The 20,249-nt window shown below is 40.6% G+C and overlaps 1 long non-coding RNA gene across 1 annotated transcript; it reads left to right on the top strand.

The window, feature by feature from the left end:
- Positions 1 to 3,964: 3,964 nt before the first annotated feature.
- Positions 3,965 to 19,854, top strand: LOC117678226 (uncharacterized). Its single transcript, XR_009620413.1, has 2 exons — positions 3,965 to 4,045; positions 19,133 to 19,854. It is a non-coding gene; the product is annotated as an uncharacterized LOC117678226 (long non-coding RNA).
- Positions 19,855 to 20,249: the final 395 nt, after the last annotated feature.

Raw genomic sequence — 20,249 nt, 5'->3', positions numbered from 1 at the left:
GTCATATAACGTAGAATAATCTACTAATTGTTTAAAGCATAGTTAAATTAACTATAAAAGATTAAATTAAATGTGTTAAACAATCAAAAAAAAAGTTTTGCTATTTTGCTAAAGCAAGGGTGTCAAATTCAAGGCCCGGGGCCCGGATCTGGCCTGCAGGGTGCTTAGATCTGGCCCAGGGGGCCGCCTGGAAGCTAAAAAAGGACCGGCCCATAGTACCTCTGCCAGCAAAAACTGAGCTCAGGAGGGCCGTAGGTCACCCTCCTGAACTCCGTTTTCGCTGGCAGAGAGCTGCAGGAGGTTGTCGCAGCCAAACACGGAGCTCAGGAGCCTGTTTTCATTGGAAGAGTGCTTGGGCTGCCACAGGTGCCTCTTACACAAGTGACATCAAGCTGACTGTGTTCTCTCTGCCCATGCCCCCCCTGCCGCCCCCGAGATCAAACACAACCCTGATCTGGCCCTCAATGAAATCGAGTTTGACACCCCTGTGCTAAAGCAATACTAAATGTAAGAACAATTGCTGGGTTGACAATGGTAAGGTTACCACTTTCCACCTCTTGCATGTGGAGTCTTAGTTGAGTACAAGTAGTCCTCAATTTACAACTGGTGATTTAGTGACCATTTGAAGTTACAACAAACTCCCCAAAATCGACTTACAACTGGGTTTCAAAGTTATGGCAGCTGCAGCACCCCTACAGTCATTTGTCCTTTGGATTGACTGCAGGGATGCTACAGCACTCACTCACCCATCCATCTCAGTCTGCTGGTTCCCTCACACATCCACTCAAGGGACATCAGGCAACTATAGAGGCATGAATCATCTCTTCTTTGTCTGTTAAGGAGGAGCTTCTGCTGGATCTTTTTTTTTGATTTGGACAAAGAAGAAAACAATATACAAAGCAATGTAGTCATTCCATATGTTGCCGGAATAACTGAAAAGCTCAGGAGGATTTTCCAGCAGCACAGCATACATGCACACATTAAACACTACAATAGACTAAGGCAGAAGCTTGTTCACCCCAATGATAAAACACCCAGACATAAACTGAGCAATGTGTATATCTGCAGTAAAATACAGTGAGACATGTGCAAATCCGTACATTGAGAAGCAAAACAACCACGTCACAAATGCATGGCACAACATGGGAGAACAAATCCATCAGGACAAAATTCAGCAGTCCATCTGCATTTGAAAGACAAAGGCCACTCTTTTGAAGACAGCAAAGTCCACATACTGGACAGAGAAGACCAGTGATTTGAAAGAGGAGTCAAAAAGGTCATCCACTAAACAGCCCTCTCTCAAGAGAGGGGGAGGGATACGACATCACCTATCTCCTGTTTACAACACTGTCCTTTCAGCAGTTCCAAGAAGGTTCCACACCCATTTGCACCAGGTGGCACCAATCAGGTGACACAAATAAACCTCCAAGTGGCCTCAATGACTCTCAGAAAGAGTGTTAATGACCAGATGACTGCAAGGAAATATACAACCTTCCTCTCTCCACTATTCAGTCAGAACTGAAGAAGCTTATTGGATGAGAAGCAAAATGTCTTCAAGGAAAAGCAAAGAAAGTTGTCTTTTGAAAAAGCACTTTTGGGACAATCATGACCTGGATGATTGAAACAGACATTTTACCTTGCTAATCATGACCAATTTTAAGGGGTGATGCTCATCTCCATTTCTTAAGCCAAAGAGCCAGAGTTGCCTGGAAATGTTTCTGTGGTTGTGTCTGGCATGTCATCATGCTGCAAAGCACGTGCGCGAAGCGAACTGGTGGTAACACCGGTTAGAACCCACCACTGCTTCAGTCGCCTAAGCAGCAAAGATGATTAGGGGACTGGAGGCTAAAACATATAAAGAAAGGTTGCTGGAACTGGGTATGTGTAGTTTAATGAAAAGAAGGACGAGGGGTGACATGATAGGAGTGTTCCAATATTTCAAGCACAGCCACAAAGAAGAGGGAGTCAAGGTATTTCCAAAGTACCTGAAGGTAGGTCAAGAAGCAATGAATAGAAACTAATCAAGGAGAGAAGAACTAAGAAGAAATTTCCTGACAGAACAATTAATCAGTAAAACAACTTGCCTCCAGAAGCTGTGAAGCTCTTAAGTTTTTAAGAGATTGGACAACCATTTAACTGAAATGGTATAGGGTTTCCTGTGTAAGCAGGGGGTTGTACTAGAAGACTGCCAATGTTCCTTCCAACTCTGTTATTCTAAGATTCTAAGGTTGTCAGGACTTGGGACAAGTGACGGGAGCTCAGTCCATCTCACAGAACTTGGATCTTTAGCATTCTAAGACTCAGCGTCCTAACCACTGAGCCATCATATCCCTTCACAAACAAATGAAGCCTACTTATAAAATAGAACCTCCTTAAAAAAACTTGACAGTATTCTAAGAGTAGAATCTGTTGCACAGTAGTAGGACTTAATTTGCCATGTAGTTGGGTCTGAAAGAAACTGATCCTGTATCAGGTCAAGTGTCTACCTCAGAAGCTACAAAAAAACCAGAAAGATAAGTTGGGTGATGCTGGGTCGTAGAACAGGTTGAGTCCTGCAAACTCCAACAAACAAGGGAAGTGAGATCTGGGCCCCCACCCCTGAAGCATCCTCTGCTTCATTTAACAACTCTCACATTTAATGGTGGCATCAGGGAGAACAAGGTATGCGGTTGTTAAGTGAGGTCATTTTGCTTAATGACTATTGTGACATTTTATTTATTTATTTATTTTATTTGATTTCTATACCACCCTACTCCCGAAGGACTCAGGGCGGTGCACAGCCAAACAATAAAACACATACATACAAAATTTAAAAGTAGAATAAAATCAAATAAAATAATTTTGGCCCCGACAAATTTAAAACCCCAAACTTTTAAAACCAATTTATAATTGAATGTATAAAATACTAAAAGATATTTAAAAATTAAAAATCTTTTATAAAAGAGGGAGAAAATTAGGCCAGGCCCGCCTGGTGAAATAGTAAGGTCTTTAAAGCGCGGCGGAAGGTGCGCAGATCCGGGATCCTCCGTATCTCTGGGGGAGCTCGTTCTAGATAGTAGGTGCCCCCACAGAGAAGGCTCTCCCCCTGGGGGCCGCCAGTCGGCATTGTTTGGCTGACATTACATGCGATTGTAATGGGCAGCCTCCATTACAGCTGTATCTCGAGGGCTATCTGTAGCTCAATGTGCGGTGTATCTCCCTTGGTGTCCAGAAGTGTGAAGAACCTTTTAGTAATATTGATACAATATAGCCATCTTTCCCAGAGTTTCAATGTACTGTTTTCATTTGTGGTATTTGGATTTTTTGAGGAAGTGTACACATTAACATTACACTAAAGGGACATGTGATGGCAAAATGTTTAGGATCCCTGGGACCACTGAAAGGTGTGTGAAATAAATTAATCATGATTAGTATTTATTTAAAATATGTAAATATTGAAACGTTAAGTATCACTAACCCTGAATCAAAATTAACCTTGACATTTAGTATTGAATTGGCCTTCCTCTTGGCAAAACACACTCATTTATCATTCTTTCTGAAGAAGCTATGATTGACATCATATTTTTTTAAATAGGCAAGGAATAAGGATATCATGTTTTCTTTCTATCAAGGTTTATTTATTATTTAGCAGAAGTAAAAACTCAATTCGCACTGTCTAACTTTTCTGGAATTGGCTATTTGAAAGGTTGAACTTAATAGATTCAATTATGCTGGATGCAGAGAAAAAAAAATTAAGCCAAACTTGTCTTTATTATATTGGCCATTTCTAGCCAGACTTTGATATATTGCCAATTTATTACAGGCAGGTCACTTGTAGCATAGAAGACACATGGATTTTGATTGTGAGCCAAGTTTTTCAGAATGATTTAATTAGCTGTTATTAAATGTGGAGGGTGAAACAGTAAAAAGGGGTGGAGCTCTGCAGCATATATTATGTTAGGTATTGGAGATAATTAGCAAAACTTTCTGTGCAGTATGACATTAAACAGTTCATCAGGCTGAGGACAGAACCTTGGTGTATTTTTATGTCAGCAATTTCTAAGAGGTAAGTTTCTTTGATATTATATGAGATGGTGCGATTTTTTTTCTGATAAAAGATTATAAAATCTTTTAGATTTTATAGATTATAAAAAATTTTATAATCTATAAAAATTTATAATTAGAGTATAAAAAATTTTCTGATATTATATTATAAAAATATTTAAAATATTTTATATTATAAAATATTGCATGCTTTTAAAAACAAAACAAAACAAAACCTTAATCTAAAATAAATGCTTAATCTAAAATAAATGCTTACTAAACAGGGTGCTATTGAAGAAAACCTTGTACTCAAAAGAAATTGAGTAGACTTATAACAGAAAGACAAGTTCTTACCTTTATATTTTCATCAGAATTTTTAATTTAATGAGATTATTTATTCAAAGTTTAACGGGATCTTCACATGCATGAAGTTCACATTTGGCAAATGCTTTAATTTCTGGGAAAATGATTTTTAAGTACTTTTTAAAAAGTATCCCATCTTTATGTTATTACTGTAATTATTGAACTCACAATAACAAATGATAATATATAAACATAAACATCTACTTCAAACAAAATGAAATAAAGAAACTACTTAGAACTTAACATGCTTTAAATTATATATTTCTTTTAATGATCTACTTTGTGCAGTTTAAGAAAGTGAGACTCAAATTATACATGAAATGACATTGACAGGGTCAACACTTTTATATAAACACAAATATGAAAAGATGACAATTAGCAAGACTGAATAAATCTTTCAGAACTGTGCAAATATGCAGTAACAGAACATGAGGCAGTGATCCACTGCGTGCTCTAATGTACTTTGTTAACTGCTTTCTATTTTTTAACAAAAAATGTGAAAAATGTACTGATGACTCTATTGTACCATAAACTGTAGATATAATTCATGTTTATGCAGGGGTTCCCTGAAAATTGTTTCAAGGGTACTTCCAGAGAAAACAGGTTCAGAAACAAGGCTATTATAATAGAATCCTGCAAGGATGACTTCTTTTCCTTTCCCTCCATTTTATATTCCAGGGAGCAGTCAGTCAGGAATTCTTCCCATTCCATTCTCTATTTCCTCAATGCATATTTTATATATGGGGTGTGTAACCACCTCTGAATAATTTCTGCAAGATTGTCTTTGTGGCTCCCTAAGGTGATGACCATACTTTGAATCAAGTATATAAGCCTATTGGCAATGAGTATACTCAATGCCTTTGATTTAGGTGGTATTCTAACTGGTGGGATTGTTCCAACAGCATACTTGTTACGATGGTTTGTATCAGGGGTGGGTTCCACTTACTTTTACTACCAGTTCACAGTGGGATCACTCGTGCGCGCGTGCTCTTCTGCGCATGCACCAATTATGACATTGTGTGGGGTGGGCGGAGCCTCCTGATGGTTTTACTACCCGTTCTATAGAACCGGACAGAATCGGGAGCAACCCACCACTGGTTTGTACCAGTGAAGCATCCAGATTGTCTCCAAAGATAGCCCCAAGTACACCACATTGCAGAAGTCCAACTGAAGTGTGTTAGTGTGGTCAGTGTATGTTGGTTCAGACAGGGTTGCAATTGGTTTATCAGCTGAAATTCAGTGAAGTCCTCTGACTTGATGCTCGAGTATATGAGCTTTCCCACTCCTTTCCCTTATACAACATGGTGGGAGAACTTTGTCATCAGTGTAGATTCAAACATGAGACAAGTTGTTGGGGAACTCTAGAGTCTCTACCCTATATTATATTGCTATTTTTATATCACGATGCTAATTACTGATACTACAACAATTATTATACTTCATTATACTATTCAATTACTATTATAATATTTCCTCTATACAGATAGTCATCGACTTACAACAGTTTGTTTAGTGATCTTTCAAAGTTAGACACTGAAAAAAATGACTTATGACCATTTCTCACATTTATGACAATTGTAGCATCCCCATGGTCGACTACACCAGGTGAAAGATTAAGTGTTTTTTATCAGGGCATTTCCCCTGATATAGCCAACAAAGTGAGGAGAGCCCATAGCTTAGAGGTTAATACATCTACCTAATATGCAAGTAGCCCAGATTCAAATCCCAGAAGGGTATGGCTAGCTGATGAGAGCTAAATAGCTTGAAATAGATCTATACTAGTCTCCCTTTATTTCTTTGTTGGTAAAACATAAATTCAACACAAAAATAGTTTGTTACGAAAGCAACTGCCTGTGAAGGCTCCTGGATTGGGGCTGAAAGGCAAAAGTGGAGCAGTATGCGCCATCCCATAATTGGGCAGTTGCCCTGATAAAAAACATCTATCACTAGCAATGTTTTCTTTTTACAAATCTTGTTGTGTCTCCTGCCTTAATCTCCCTACCCTCCTCTCTCTAGGATTTCTTCTGCTTTTTTTTCATCTGTTAATGGCTAACATACAGAGCATTTATACCTATTTGCTTTGCTTTGCTTGCTCTGCCTCTATCCTTTTTCCTCCAAACCCTTTGAAGAAAAAAAAATCCCTTTTTAAAATTTAGCTGCTTTGCACTATTTAGTATAACTGGTGGCTGCAGATCTTCTAAAACACGCATCTCTTCCCACACTTGTTTCAAGGTTGCAGCTTATTGACTATTCCACTCTGCTGACACTGGGAAAAAGGCTCAAACAGGAGGGATGGGAGGCCCCACAAGTATCTGCAATTTTGCTAAAAAGCCTGCTCTTCCACATACCTTATCCCTTTAAGAAAAAAAAATATTGGGTTTCTTAATCCCTTCAAATAAGGGGTTTTTTTGTGTGTATGTGTATGCAGACTCCTGGTGACTAGGGACTAGAGCCTACTGTTTTCTTGCAAATGGTTTTTGTGAAATGGTTTGCCCTTATCCTCTTCCTCCAAGGGCTGAGGGAGAGTGACAGACCCAAGGTCACCCAGCTGGCTTGGTACCAAAGGCAAGACTGGAACTCACAGTCTCATGATTTCTAACCAGACACGTTCACATTATATCAAACTGGCCAACCAGAAGCATTCTGGGAGTTGTAGTGCACGAAAGAGATTGTCCTATAGGGTGGCGTGCTTCTCTCCTTCTCTTAAACTACAAATCCTAGAGTGTCTAGTCTCTGGGGATTCAAGCTACAGGCCTCAAAGGCCTGGAACTTCAGGAGCAGTCAGTCTGAGGGGGTAGAAAGAGGTGTGTGACCTACAACAATCTCAGGGTAGCAAAGCAAACTTCAGACACACTAGAAGCAGGGATAGAGAATCCAAGGCAGGTAAAAGACAAGTTGGAAGGCGGCCAACCCTCCGAAAGGAGGCAGGATCCACAATTAAAAGTTGAATAGATAGGACTGGAGAGTTAGTTTGACTAGGGCCACTAAGGTGAAGAAGCAGCTGCAAACAGCCAGGGTAGTATAGCCTCAAGAAGCGAGCAGTGTCCTTGCTAATTAGCAAGGCCTGAGAGCAGCCCTTCTCCTCACCCTCCAAGGAGATTTTTTTCTCCCTTCCTGAGGATTAGGGTCACGAAAGAAAGCCTTAGTTCAGAAGGCTTTTATGACCAAATGATAACTCTTGTGGGTATAATGGAGTTGCCTTAACAGTCCTGCTCAGAGCCTTAACTTAATGAAATGTTTTCCACAGAGGTCTTTCAAGTCAGCTCCCTGCCCCATCCCTCTGAGAGAAGGGGGTAGATAAAGAATAAATGGGATGGTTTCAGAGGCCATTTGGACCATGTAGTAAAGGGATGGAATTTCCCTCCTGATCATGTAACTGAGGAGCAAGTGATTCATGTAAGGATTATTTCTTCATTCCATTGGCAATTCCTGGCAGCCAATAGCATTGACAAGATTGGATGCAAAGGGAAATGATAAAGTAATAAAACACAATAACATAAAGTATATATCTAGGAGCCAGAATACAAGTCATATACTGCAACAAGCTCATCTACAATCCTGGGCCTGCATCTAGGAGAAGAGCCTTCTGAGGGCTGGCAGAGTTGGGGCCAATCAAATTTTGAGGAAGGCTTTTCCATAGGGCAGAGAAGGCATGTCAGGCATGTTTCCCGGGCCTATAATATATAGGATGAACAGAGATAATTGGAAACAAACTGTCCCACAAATATGGAGGCTCTGTGCCAGGAAGAGGAATGACAACTACGCTCAGCAAATATTGATAGCTGTGTTTACTGAATGTTGAGTACATATATACACAACTCAGTGCCCATAAGTGTTGAACTTCCTGTCAATATTTCTATACCAAACTTCTCAGATCAGATTTTTCTTCTCTTATCTATTAATGATACAAAGGCTCAACACTCTCTTAAGATTTGTTCATCCTGTATGATCCATGAGAGCCAGTTAGTCTGGACACCAGACTAAACACAGGAAGATTGAGTTCTAATTCATGCCTGAGGCCCGAAGCCTTTTGCCCAAGTCACTCTCAGTCCCAGGAAGATGACAGTGATAAATCACTTCTGAAAAATTCTGCCAAGAAAACTGCAAGGACTAGTTCAGGCAGTTGTCAGGAGTCAGCATGAATTCAAAGGCACTCCTTGTCCCCCAGAAACCCCAATTACTTTGATACTGCAGGTTTCTTTTTACATTAATCCATTTATTGTGATTTCCAAAGACGGACATATGGCTACTGATCTGAGTAGTTAGTGAGACAATAAAAGTGTTGAGAAATCGGCCAAATCCAGGAAAGCAAACTTTATTTTCCATTATGCAGACATAGCCCATAGACTATAAAGCAAAAGGCACTTTTAAGAATTAGATGTTAGGATTGTATGGTTTGAGTCTTAGTGGTTTGAGAAAAAAAAGTCTAAACTATAGATATGAGCCCACTTATGAATAATTAACTATCTTTATTAGTATTATTAATCTTTTCACCTTCATCTTTTGCCTTCTGTAGTTCTGCATATTTTCTTTGTTCTGCCGTATCCACTCCCTTAAAAGATCAAGAATACAAGCGTAGAAGAAAGCTTCAGTGATAAACTACTTCGCCCAACAAATACGTAAATACTATTTACATTTCCTTCCTTCCTTCCTTCCTTCCTTCCTTCCTTCCTTCCTTCCTTCCTTCCTTCCTTCCTTCCTTCCTTCCTTCCCCCCCTCAACAAGTACGTAAATACTATTTAAATTTCCTCTCTCCCTCCTTCCCTCAGTTAAGACAGTTCTAAAGCTGGCAACAAGTGAGAAACTGCCATTACTTGTCTAGAAGATCAATGCAACTGTTTTACTTTTGTGTGTGCGTGTGTGTGCGTAAATGTGTGCACACGAGCATGTATATGGGGGAAATAAAATTTAACAGACTGTGCATTAGCTGCTCTAATCCTGTGGCCTGTGCCATCCATATAACAAATTAGTTGTGTAGATATTATTCCAAAATATTATCAGAACACTTGTTGGATTTTGCCTATGTAGGCAATCATGCACACATGCCACGAAAGCATAGATGTCAGATTATTTAGGAACAGAAACAGTAGAACAATTGTGACTCCTTTCCCCATTCAGGAATGCCTGAACTCCTCTTCAATTCTACCAAGTAGCAAATTGTTCTTTGGTGCCCTCTAGAGAATTTTTGTACTCAGTTGTGTCAGCCTCACATTATAATGAAACTATATTCAACCAAAAAAAAAAAAAAAAACCTTCTTTCCTGTGGGAGAAAGGAGTGGAATATTTTGCTATCAGTTCTATATTTAGTATGATTATGACAAGAGTCCTAACAATACTAAAATACATTATTGAGTCCTAACTATACTAAAAAAAAAATTCTACTGAAATCTACTCCATAAGGAAATGTTATAACTTTATTACTTCCAGAAAATAATCTGGATAAACAATTGTACAACATAATAAAGTGCTATTTTCTCTGATTTTCTTGAATCTACTAAAGATTGGTGTGTGACAAAGAGTTAACTTTAGGTTTTTTTAATGTACAAGAGTGTGTTATACTCCTGTTCATAGTTCCACTGCTTGATTGTTTTATATTCTTCATACATTTGATCAAATTTGCTTCAATAAATTCTTATCTGCCTAATATATGATGTTTTTGCAAGAAATCAGCAACTAACTGCAAATGAAGAAAAGTAATGTAATAGAGGAAGTCTTTCTTATAATGATTCCCACAGATGTTTGGCAATAAAGAGAATCCTGTATCATATAATATTTCCAGTGGTTGATTTATGAAAACAAGCTACACTTATTTTCTCTCTTTAATTTTCTTTATATGTACCCAGATAAATTTGGCTATAACCATCTCCATGTTTAGTTGTAAAGTTTACAGCTTTCACAGCCACAAGAAAGGGCAGCTTTGTTCATATAATATATGGTTTAGAATAAAAATTCCCAGTATTAGTCTTGTAGAATTTGTGACCAATCAAATCAAATAACACTTACCAGTCCTGTTTAATGCCTTGCTAGCTGTTGATAAAATTTCAGCTGCAAGCAGACAGTTAAGAATAGAAAATATATGAAGTCTTTGATGGTCAGCATAGATTACATGCTTCAACTAGCTAGCAAGTTCTGTATGAAAATCAAGCCTAAATAGTTTTATTGTATTTTATTTTATTCAATTTTTATTCAAGCCTAAATAGTTTTTTTTACAATTATGTCATTTGTGTGAAAATTGTATGACAATTACATTATATTTAACGTAAAATAAGTCGGGAGGAAGAGGTAAATTACAATCCAGACAAATACTTTTTAAAAATAATGTTATGAAGTTTCAGCAAAGGATAAATGACAAAAAGGCAGGATTAGGGAAAAGAAAGGTTAGATATACAAAGCCAGGTGTGCAAAGAGAGAGGGGAAAAAAAAAGAAAACAAAGGGAAAAGGGCAAAATAATAACTTCTCACTTTTTTGGTCAGATACAGACATAAAATACATTTATGTATTACTCTAAAATCAACAATAATGCACAGTACTTCTATGATCCTAAACAATTCTGATCCCCAAATCCCCAAAATGAAGTTTTTATTTCTTTCAGTTCCTAGCAAGAAGTCCAACAGTGGTTTCCAAATTGAAACAAAGGTAGACCAAATCTTTTCTTTAATTAGAGTGGTCAAGTTAGCCATTTCAGCCAATTCAATCCATTTTTCCATTGTAACAATTTGTAAAAGTCCATTTTTGTGCATACAAGAGTCTTGCTGCTGTTGTCATATATAGAAACAAAGTCCCATATTTCTCTTTAATCTGTTTATCCATCAAATAAAAAAGGAAACCTCTGTTTTCAGTTGCATATTTATCATAAGAATTTTCTGGATTAAGATACATATCTAGTCTCAGTATTTCTTAGCTTTGTTACATATCCACCAAAGATACTAAAAAAAACCCATCCATACAAATATTGAACTATATACTATAGTAGTTTCTTTTTGATTATATTCCAATCTAGACTAACTGAAGTATAAGAGATCAATTATGCTTAAATTGGTCTGCAGCTTTTCCTTTCTTTTCATAGGTTTGTTTCAGGAGTTCTTAGTTTTTACTGTTAAAAAGTGTCTTGTAAAAACTTGTAAAAGTCAAGTACTTTTTTTCTACCGCTAGATGGTGTTCAAGTGATTAACAAGTACTCTTGGAGCAAAGTTTGAATCACACGAAAGTGCATTAAAAATCCATTCCAAATGCAAGAAAATAATAAAACCTGTCCCCAACTTTAAAAATACTCTGACATATATATATATATATTTTGCCTCTAACAACTTTTCCCTGATTGCTGAACTAAGATGCTCTCCATCCATTCTGAAATCATCAGGAAAAAACTACTAGCATAAAATTTGGTAGCCCAACTGCTAATCTCTGTTATGCCTCAGAAATGAGGCAGGAAAGCAAACACAACTTTATCTTTTCTAACCTGGGATGTGGAATTTTTTTTCTCATCTTGAATGAAAACAGGAAAGATAGCAAGAGCTTTAGAAATGTTCTCAGACTAAACCAGAAGGGGAAAAAATAGATGAAGAAAATAAAAAGGAAAGGAAAGGAAAGGAGACTAGTGGAGTCATAGCTGACACAAAAAAACTTTTGCACTCCTCCTCCTTCACACAATTTCTTTTCTTGGTGAAAGGGGCTGCACTTTTCTTTTGGGCCCTATTGGAGTTTTTGTCCTCCACCTCCATTAATTACTTTATTGACCTCAAGGGAGATTGGTAGGCCTATGATTGATTGATTATGTGTTGACTCTTAGCAACCATAGACTGATTCCCCCCCCCATGAGTTAGGCGTACAAAGAACCCTTTTCTTCCAGCAGCACCTTTATTTTGTGTTTGCAAAATCATGGAATCATAGGACTGGAAGTCTACGGAGATTCTCAGTCATTGTCCCAAAAGTGCTTCTTCAAGAGGCAACTGGACTTCCTTGTTTTTCCTTCAAGATGTTTCATTTCTCATCCAAGAAGCTTCTTCAGCTCTGACTGGATGGTGGGGAATGAAAGGATTAAATTCCTTGCAGACAGCTGGTCATTAGCATTCTTTCAGAGAGAGTCATTAAGGCCATCCGGAGATTTATCTGTGTCATCAGGGTCACCAAATGGGTTGGAGCCTTCTTGGAACTACTGAAATGACTGTTGTAGACTGGAGATAGATGATGTCGTATCCGTCCCCCTCTGTTGAGAGCAGGCTGTTCAATTTTGAGATAGATGGTCTCTTTCAAACCAGCATTCTTCTCTGTCCAAAAATGTGGACTTTGCTGTCTTCAAAAGAACGGTCTTTGTCTTTTAAATGCAGATAGACTGGTGAATCTGTTCTCCTAAGTTGTGCCATGCTTTTATGAAGTGATTGTTTTGTTTCTCTAATGTACAGATCTGCACATATCTCACTTCATTGTACTGCATATATCATGTTGCTCAGTTTGTATCTGGGTTTTTTTATCCTTGGAATGGACAAGCTTCTGCTTTAATGTATTCTTGGGTTTAAAGTGTGCATGTATATTGTCTTGGCTGAAGATCCTTCTGAGCTTTTCAGATAATCCTGCAATGTATGGAATGACAAAATTGTTTAATTTATTGATCTCTTCTTTGTCTGTTATGAAGAAGCTCCTGTTGGATCTTTTTTGGAATTTGATGAAGGCCCACTTGGATAAACACACGTTTTGAGGGCTTCCTTGATGTGCTTTAGTTCTTTTTCTTTCCCATCTTTGCTGGTAGGCAGGCCTTCAGCTTGGTGGTGTAGGGTTCTGATAGTTCCCATTTTGTGCTCCAATGGGTGGTGAGAATCAAAATGTAAATATTGATCTGTGTGTGGGGGGTTTCTCTAAACTTCAAGGTTAAGGCTTCTGTCTTTGTTAATGTGTACTGCTTGCTGAGTTGCAGTAAAAGTTTATGTTGACATAATTTTTTGCTTACTGAAGGACAGTAAGAAAGCAAATTAATGCAGTTGTTTTAATGAAGAGTCTAGGATTATGTAGAACATGCTGAACTAAGCCATTAGTTAATCCACTAGCTTTGTTGCATTTCCCCTTTTCCAACATCACAGCCTGGAGGAAAACCAGCTACCAATCACAACACTGCTGTTTTTGTTATGTATCTAATTTTGGAGGGAAATTAGAGCAGGAAAAATTTCAATGCTCATTGGTTAAGACACTTGGGAAGTAGCTATATAAAGAAAGCTGTCGAACTGCAAAGTTGCTGGATTCTCACTGTATATTAAAGAGTTGTTGTTCACTTCTACCTGTCTCCTGTCTCCTCACTCGCCCGATCTAACACTGGTGACGAGGATGGATGGAGGTAGACAGGTTGCACAAAAAGAGCTGACAGCTGAATCCAGCCAGGCGGGAAAGTCTGCATGAGCCAAGCACAACAGAATGATGTCCGCATTCGCACCGCCAACGCCATTTGACCCCACGAAAGAGAAGTGGGGATTGTACATGACGCAGTTTGAATGCTTCCTCAAAGCAAATGACCTCCAAGGGCTGTCCAACAATTGGAATCGTGCCCTCTTTTTGAGCCACTGTGGCCCCAAAGTGTTTGACCCGGCCAAGTCGCTGTCGGAGCCAACAACGGTGCAGTCTGTGCCATGGCAGCTCTTGCAGACCACGTTGAGGACACACTATGCCCCGGTACCATGCAGATTTGTTCAGCGCTACGAGTTCCGGCAAAGACTACAGAGGGATGGAGAGCAATAAATGCATACATGGCAGTGCTGCATAAGGCCGCCACGCACTGCGAGTACCAAGACCTTGATGATGTGCTTCTAGAGCAACTAATCTGCAGCGTTAGAGATATTTGCCTCCAGAAATGACTGTTGGCCAAGACAAACCTCACCCTTCACATCGCCCTAGACGAAGCCAGAGTGCACGAATCATCCAACAAGGCAGCAAAGACCCTGCAGCGACTGGCGCCACCCCAGGCAGCACAAAAGCCTACTCCTGTCCACAGAGAATCAGCCCTGACTGATAGCGAGGAAGAGGGCAATGAGGACGTTTTCAAAATGGACAGAAATAAGTGTGATGATGATGGCCAGAAAGAGAGTTGTGCTAGCTGTGGGGGATTCCACCAGAGGCAGACATGCCATTTCAAAGATGCCATTTGCAGGCGTTGTGACAAAAAGGGACATTTGGCATGGGTGTGCAGGGCGAGTCAACCATCCAGTCACAAACAGAGAGCATTCACCAATCAAGCTGGACAACAGTGGCCTCATAAGAAGGATGAAAACATCCAACAAAAATGAGGCACCTATACTAAGACCCCTGAGACATTCCAGACATGCTTCAGCCAAGCTACAACGTCTCTGGAGAAAAAGCTGCACGTAACAGTCGAGGTTGAGGGATCACCTTGCCAAATGGAAATAGACACTGGCTCGTCTATTAACCATCATGTCCTGGGCTGAGCTAAAAGCGGCAATTCGATCATCAAGAAACATCTGCTAAAAAACCAGCCTCTCAGTAGGCTGAATGACTACTAGGGAAATCACATTCCCATTGAAGGCAGTGGGATGTTCCAGGTGAAATTCAGCCATTTCATCAAGCGACTGCCAATCACGTGGTCAGTGGACGCCTACCGAGCCTCCTAGGACTCGACTGGTTCAAAGCCCTGGGCATGGGGGTTACCGGAATCCACTACACCAGCAGCGGCCTGATGGACGAACTGCTCCGCGAATTCCAGGACATTTTTGACGACCGGCTTGGCAAGTATGTGGGGACTCCCATTTCTTTTAACCTGGACCCTAATATAGCCCCAATCAGAATGAAGGCAAGGAGGGTGCCATTCTCACTCAAACCTAAGATAGATCAGGAGCTGGATAAGCTCATACGTCAGGGCATACTAGTCCCAGTCGACCATGCAAAATGGGAGACCTCAATAGTCACCCCTCTAAAATCTGACGGGTCAGTGCGCATCTGCGCCAACTACAAGTGTACCCTAAATAAGGCCCTCCAGCAAAGCGCCTACCCTGTCCCCATTGTGCAGCACCTGATCTATTCCTTGGGCCCCGGCAAGGTTTTTGCTAAACTCGAGCTTGTGCAGGCGTACCAGCAATTGCCGTAGATGGCGCTACCATGGAAGCACAGACTATCATTCCGCATAGAGTTGCCTTTAAATGCACCAGACTACAGTTCGGGGTTAGCGTTGCCCCCGGACTCTTCCAAAGCGTGATAGAATATTTACTGCAGGGACTACCGGGGGTCGTCCCCTATTTTGACAACGTTCTAATCACTGCTTATGGGACCGATTGAGGAGGGTGCTGACTATTTTCAGGAACGCAGGGTTACAAGTTAAACGGGACAAATGCCAAATAGCAGTGCCCGCTGTAGAGTTCTTGGGGTATAAGGTAGACGGGACTGGCATACACCCCACTGAAAGTAAAATTAGGGCTATTCACAACACAGCAAACCGAACAAACCGGGCAGAACTGCAGGCGTTCCTGGGACTTTTAAACTTTTATGCAATATTTCTGAAGGACAAATCCATAGTGGCTGAACCACTCCATAGACTCCTGTCAAAAAGTCTATGTGTGTTTGGGGACGGGTGGAACCTACAGCGTTTGCAGCTGTCAAAAAACTCCTCTCGGCTGACAGCCTCTTGATGCAATATAATGAAATGCTTCCCCTTGTCCTCGTGTGTGATGCCTCCCCTTTCAAAATGGGGGCAGTTTTGAGCCACAGACTGCCGACAGGTCTAGAAGCCCCCATTGCATACTTCTCTTGCACCCTGTCCAGCGCTGAACGAAACTATAGCCAGCTGGACAGGGAAGTCCTGGTGGCTATAACCGGGGTCAAGAAATTTCATGAATACCTGTTTGGGTGAACTTTTGAACTGGTCATGGACCACCAATCCCTGCTTGGACTTTTGGCTGGGGATAGGCACACTCCTGTGGCCCTGTCTCCCCGTTTCACTAGGTGGGCCATTTTTCTGGCTGCCTACTTGTACCGTATCGTCCATCGGCTTGGCTGGTGCCTAGGATATGCCAATGCCCTCAGCAGGTGCCTGCTGCCTGACCTGCTGGAGGACCCAACCCCAGACATCCCTGTCCTGCTTATTGACACTTTGGACTCTAGCCCTGTCACTTCTGCTGAAGTTGCAAGGGCCTCTGCTAAAGACTCTGTGTTGAGAACCGTTATGAGCTGGGTGCATAGGGGTGGCCTATCAGCCCGGTTGGCAGGGAATTTAAACCGTTTGCATGTAAACAACTTGAGCTGTCTATGCAAGAGGGTTGTTTGCTATGTGGTGACCGGGTGGTGATTCCGCCTAGTCTAAGGGAGGAGGTTTTAAAGACATTGCATATCGGACACCCAGGGATTGTGAGAATGAAGGGGCTGGCAAGGAGTTATGTATGGTGGCCTGACATGGACAATTGTATTGCCGAATGGGTGGCCAAGTGTACCCCCTGTCAAGAGTCTCACCCCGCTCCCCTGGTTGCCCAGGCCAAAGAGTGGGAGAGACCCCGGGGACCATGGTCCCACATTCATATCGATTTTGCTGGCCCATTCCATGGTCAAATCTTTCTGATCGTGGCTGGAGATCATGTTAATGCACTCCACCACTGCAGAGGCTGTAATTAAAGCACTCCGGAAACTATTCGCCATGCATGGGTTGCCTGACACCCTGGTGTCAGATAATGGACCTCAACTGATGGCTACTCAATTCGAGGGGTACCTAGCGGAGATAGGGGTCCACCATGCTCTCACAGTAATGGGCAAGCTGAAAGATTTGTTAGATCAGCCAAAGAGGCCTTGGCCAGACTCGGTACCTTCCTGGCAGCTCAACATGTCACCCTGTATATGGCAATGGGACAAAGTCCAGCAGAGCTCTTAATGGGCTGGAGACTCCGTTGCACTCTAGATAGGCTACACCCCAATTATTCCCCGGAGGGGTACATGGAAGCCGAAAGTAAGACTAGAAGTTTTTCTATTGGGTCTGCTGTCTTCGTGAGGAATTATGGGGAGGGTCCCCTCTGGGTAGCAGGGAAGATTGCTGACATTACTGGCCCCAGGTCATATATTGTAGAGGTCAATAAGGGAAAAGTATGGCGAAGACACATTGACCAGTTAAGGAAACGTCTGGCCCAAACAATGCCCGACAAGCCGGAAAATAAAATAGAAATACCAGTCCCTGACTCGCCAATCGCTCATCCAACAGCTAACTCAAACCCGAAGTGGCCAGAGCGGAAAAAATCTCAATGCTCATTGGTTAAGACACTTGGGAAGTAGCTATATAAAGAGAGCTGTCTAACTGCAAAGTTGCTGGATTCTCACTGTATATTAAAGAATTGTTGTTCACTACAATCTGGCTCCTGGCTCCTCACTCACCCAATCTACCAGTTTTGATGGATGCTGTTGACATGTGGCTAGACTCATGGCTCTCCTTTACTGGAAAGCCCCACCTCACCCTACTGAATGAATCAGCTGCCAAAACTCATAGCACCCACCAATAGCAGAGTGGATTGGAAGTTCCATTAAAGTGTTCATTACTAGGCATTCTCCTCCCCCCATAGATCAGCATTGGACAACCACTTTTAACACTTTTAACTGGTAGTGGGACGTGGCTCGGAGGTTGGAGACAGAGGTAGTATTCAGCTGGTTCTGACCGGTTCTCACAAATTGGTAGTTGAAATTTTGAGTAGTTCAGAGAACTGATAAATACAACCTCTGCCTGGCCCCGCCCCCCAATCTATTTGCTGCCTCCCAGTCTTCCATCTTATCAGCTAGAAGGAAAAAATCAGGGCTCACTTTTCAGCCGGGAGATCATTTGGCAAAGAAGAAGAAGAAAAGGGAGAAGGAAAGAAACAAGACGTTAAATTGACAAGCCAAGAAGCAGCTGTTGGAAGGAGGTTTTTACTTGCAGTTTGTTTCTGGGTCAGCTGAACAACAAACTGGATAAGAGGAGGGATTCTTATATGGTTCTATGTTTTTGAAGTTTTGGGGTTTGTGCAACATGGGCTTTGTGTTTCTAAAAAGGTTTGGACAATTCCCATTGTGAAATATCTTGTCTTGAATAAGTTTTCTGCCTGCTTGTAAATGGAGCTGAACTTCTTTCACTTTCTATTATCTCTAAGCACTAAGTAACTGTTTTCTTCTTACAAAATTTCCTTTATGCAGCTGGCAGGAATGTGGAATGAGCCTCAGGCAGGCTTGGTGGTGGGTTACTACTGGTTCGTCCTGGATTGAGTGAACTGGTAGCGGTGGTGGTGGGAGGCTCTGCCCACCCGCCCAGATGCTTCTGCGCATGCTCAGAAGCTTCTGCACATGCACGCACGTGTGTGCATGAACAAACCTGTAGCAAACTAAATTGAAACCCACTACTGGGCAGGTTCGTTTGTTAGCAGCTTGATTTTTCCATGCTTTTCCGGGAACCTTTTCTTATGAGTAATATTTTATTTGGAGAAATGAAGATGGGGCGTTGATTCCTTCCCAGAGCAGGTTACTAAATTCTGGTAATTATTACATTGCTCTTAATCTTTATTAAAATGGATGCTATGGTAACATTATGAACTAAAAACTGATCCTATGAAGTTCATTATATGGCATAATCATACCACTCTCAAAGACCCCATAATAAAATTAATTGCTGACTAGGAAACATGGGGAGTATGTTCTCATATGTTACCGGTACATAATTCTCATCTCTAATTTTTCTGAATTTTCATCTGATATATTTTTGCTTTCATAAATATGTTGATTAAATCAGTCTTATTGCTTTTTTTCTGTTAGGTTTATCATCTGGGCATTGCAAGAAAATGATGGATATCAAACGAATGATCAACAATTTCCACTGGTTCTACTGGCAATTCCAACTGATTACAATGACACATATGATGGATTCCTTTGAATGGTGGCTTTTCCACAGCCTTTTGTTTTTTACAGTGATTCTGCTAGTATATATTTTTTATGTCATTGTGCCTATGCAATTCGACTTGGTTCTAGAGACTGTTTGTCATCTATTTGGTTTACAGTGCAAAAGTAGCAGACCAGCCATCATCTGAATTTGCTACAGTTCAGAGGGACTGTGTGATTGTGTGGATATTTTTCTTCTAGTTTATATTGTTGAGTTTCTTTTCAAAGCAACTTTTGGAGGTTTTCTGGGATTACATTTTTTTGATCCATGAAAGAAATATTTGGAAAAAAATAACCATATTTGCATTCAACAAGTGCCCAAACATCGTTTCTCTGTATGTGTAAGCTATTCGTTGAGTGGCATGTCATATACATACCTTAATTTTTCCAAGGAAGCTTATCTCTCACATTTTTAAGTTGTTTAGGGGCTTAATCAGACGTTCATTTCCTGTCAAAATATTAATTTTATATATTTGTTATTATTAGACTTTTATTGCAATTCATTATGTAGGAATAGTCTGTAACAAGCTGTAAAATAAGAATAAAATTGAAAACGTAGAAAGGCCAATAAAGTTTTGTCTGTAGTATATTATAAAACATTTAAATGTTGCATTACTGAATGTAAACAAACCAGGTTTAGGAATTAATATTACGCCTACATTTTAAATATTATCCCTTTTTTGAGTGAATCTATATAGTGAATCTATACACTGAAGCCTCAAAATAGTTTCAGTCAGGTCAGTTTCAGGGTTGACATTAATATATTACATGAATTATATGTATAGTTTAAGTGGATGTGCTTTGCAGGATATCAGCGGCCCCCAACCTTCTGGGTATCAGGGACCGATTCCGTGAAGAGAAGTTTTTCTGTGGACCAGGGGGTATGTGCATTTGTGTGCTGTCTGCAATCTATAAATGGAGCTTTGCTTGTTTTCACAGACCGGTTTCTAGCATGCCGTGGACTGGTGCTGGTCCACAGAATGGGGCTGGGGAC

Source organism: Pantherophis guttatus, chromosome 6 (genome assembly GCF_059756535.1).
Source record: "Pantherophis guttatus breed Tessera chromosome 6, ASM5975653v1, whole genome shotgun sequence".
NCBI classification, from domain to species: domain Eukaryota; kingdom Metazoa; phylum Chordata; class Lepidosauria; order Squamata; family Colubridae; genus Pantherophis; species Pantherophis guttatus.
This window is presented reverse-complemented; position numbering and strand designations above follow the sequence as displayed.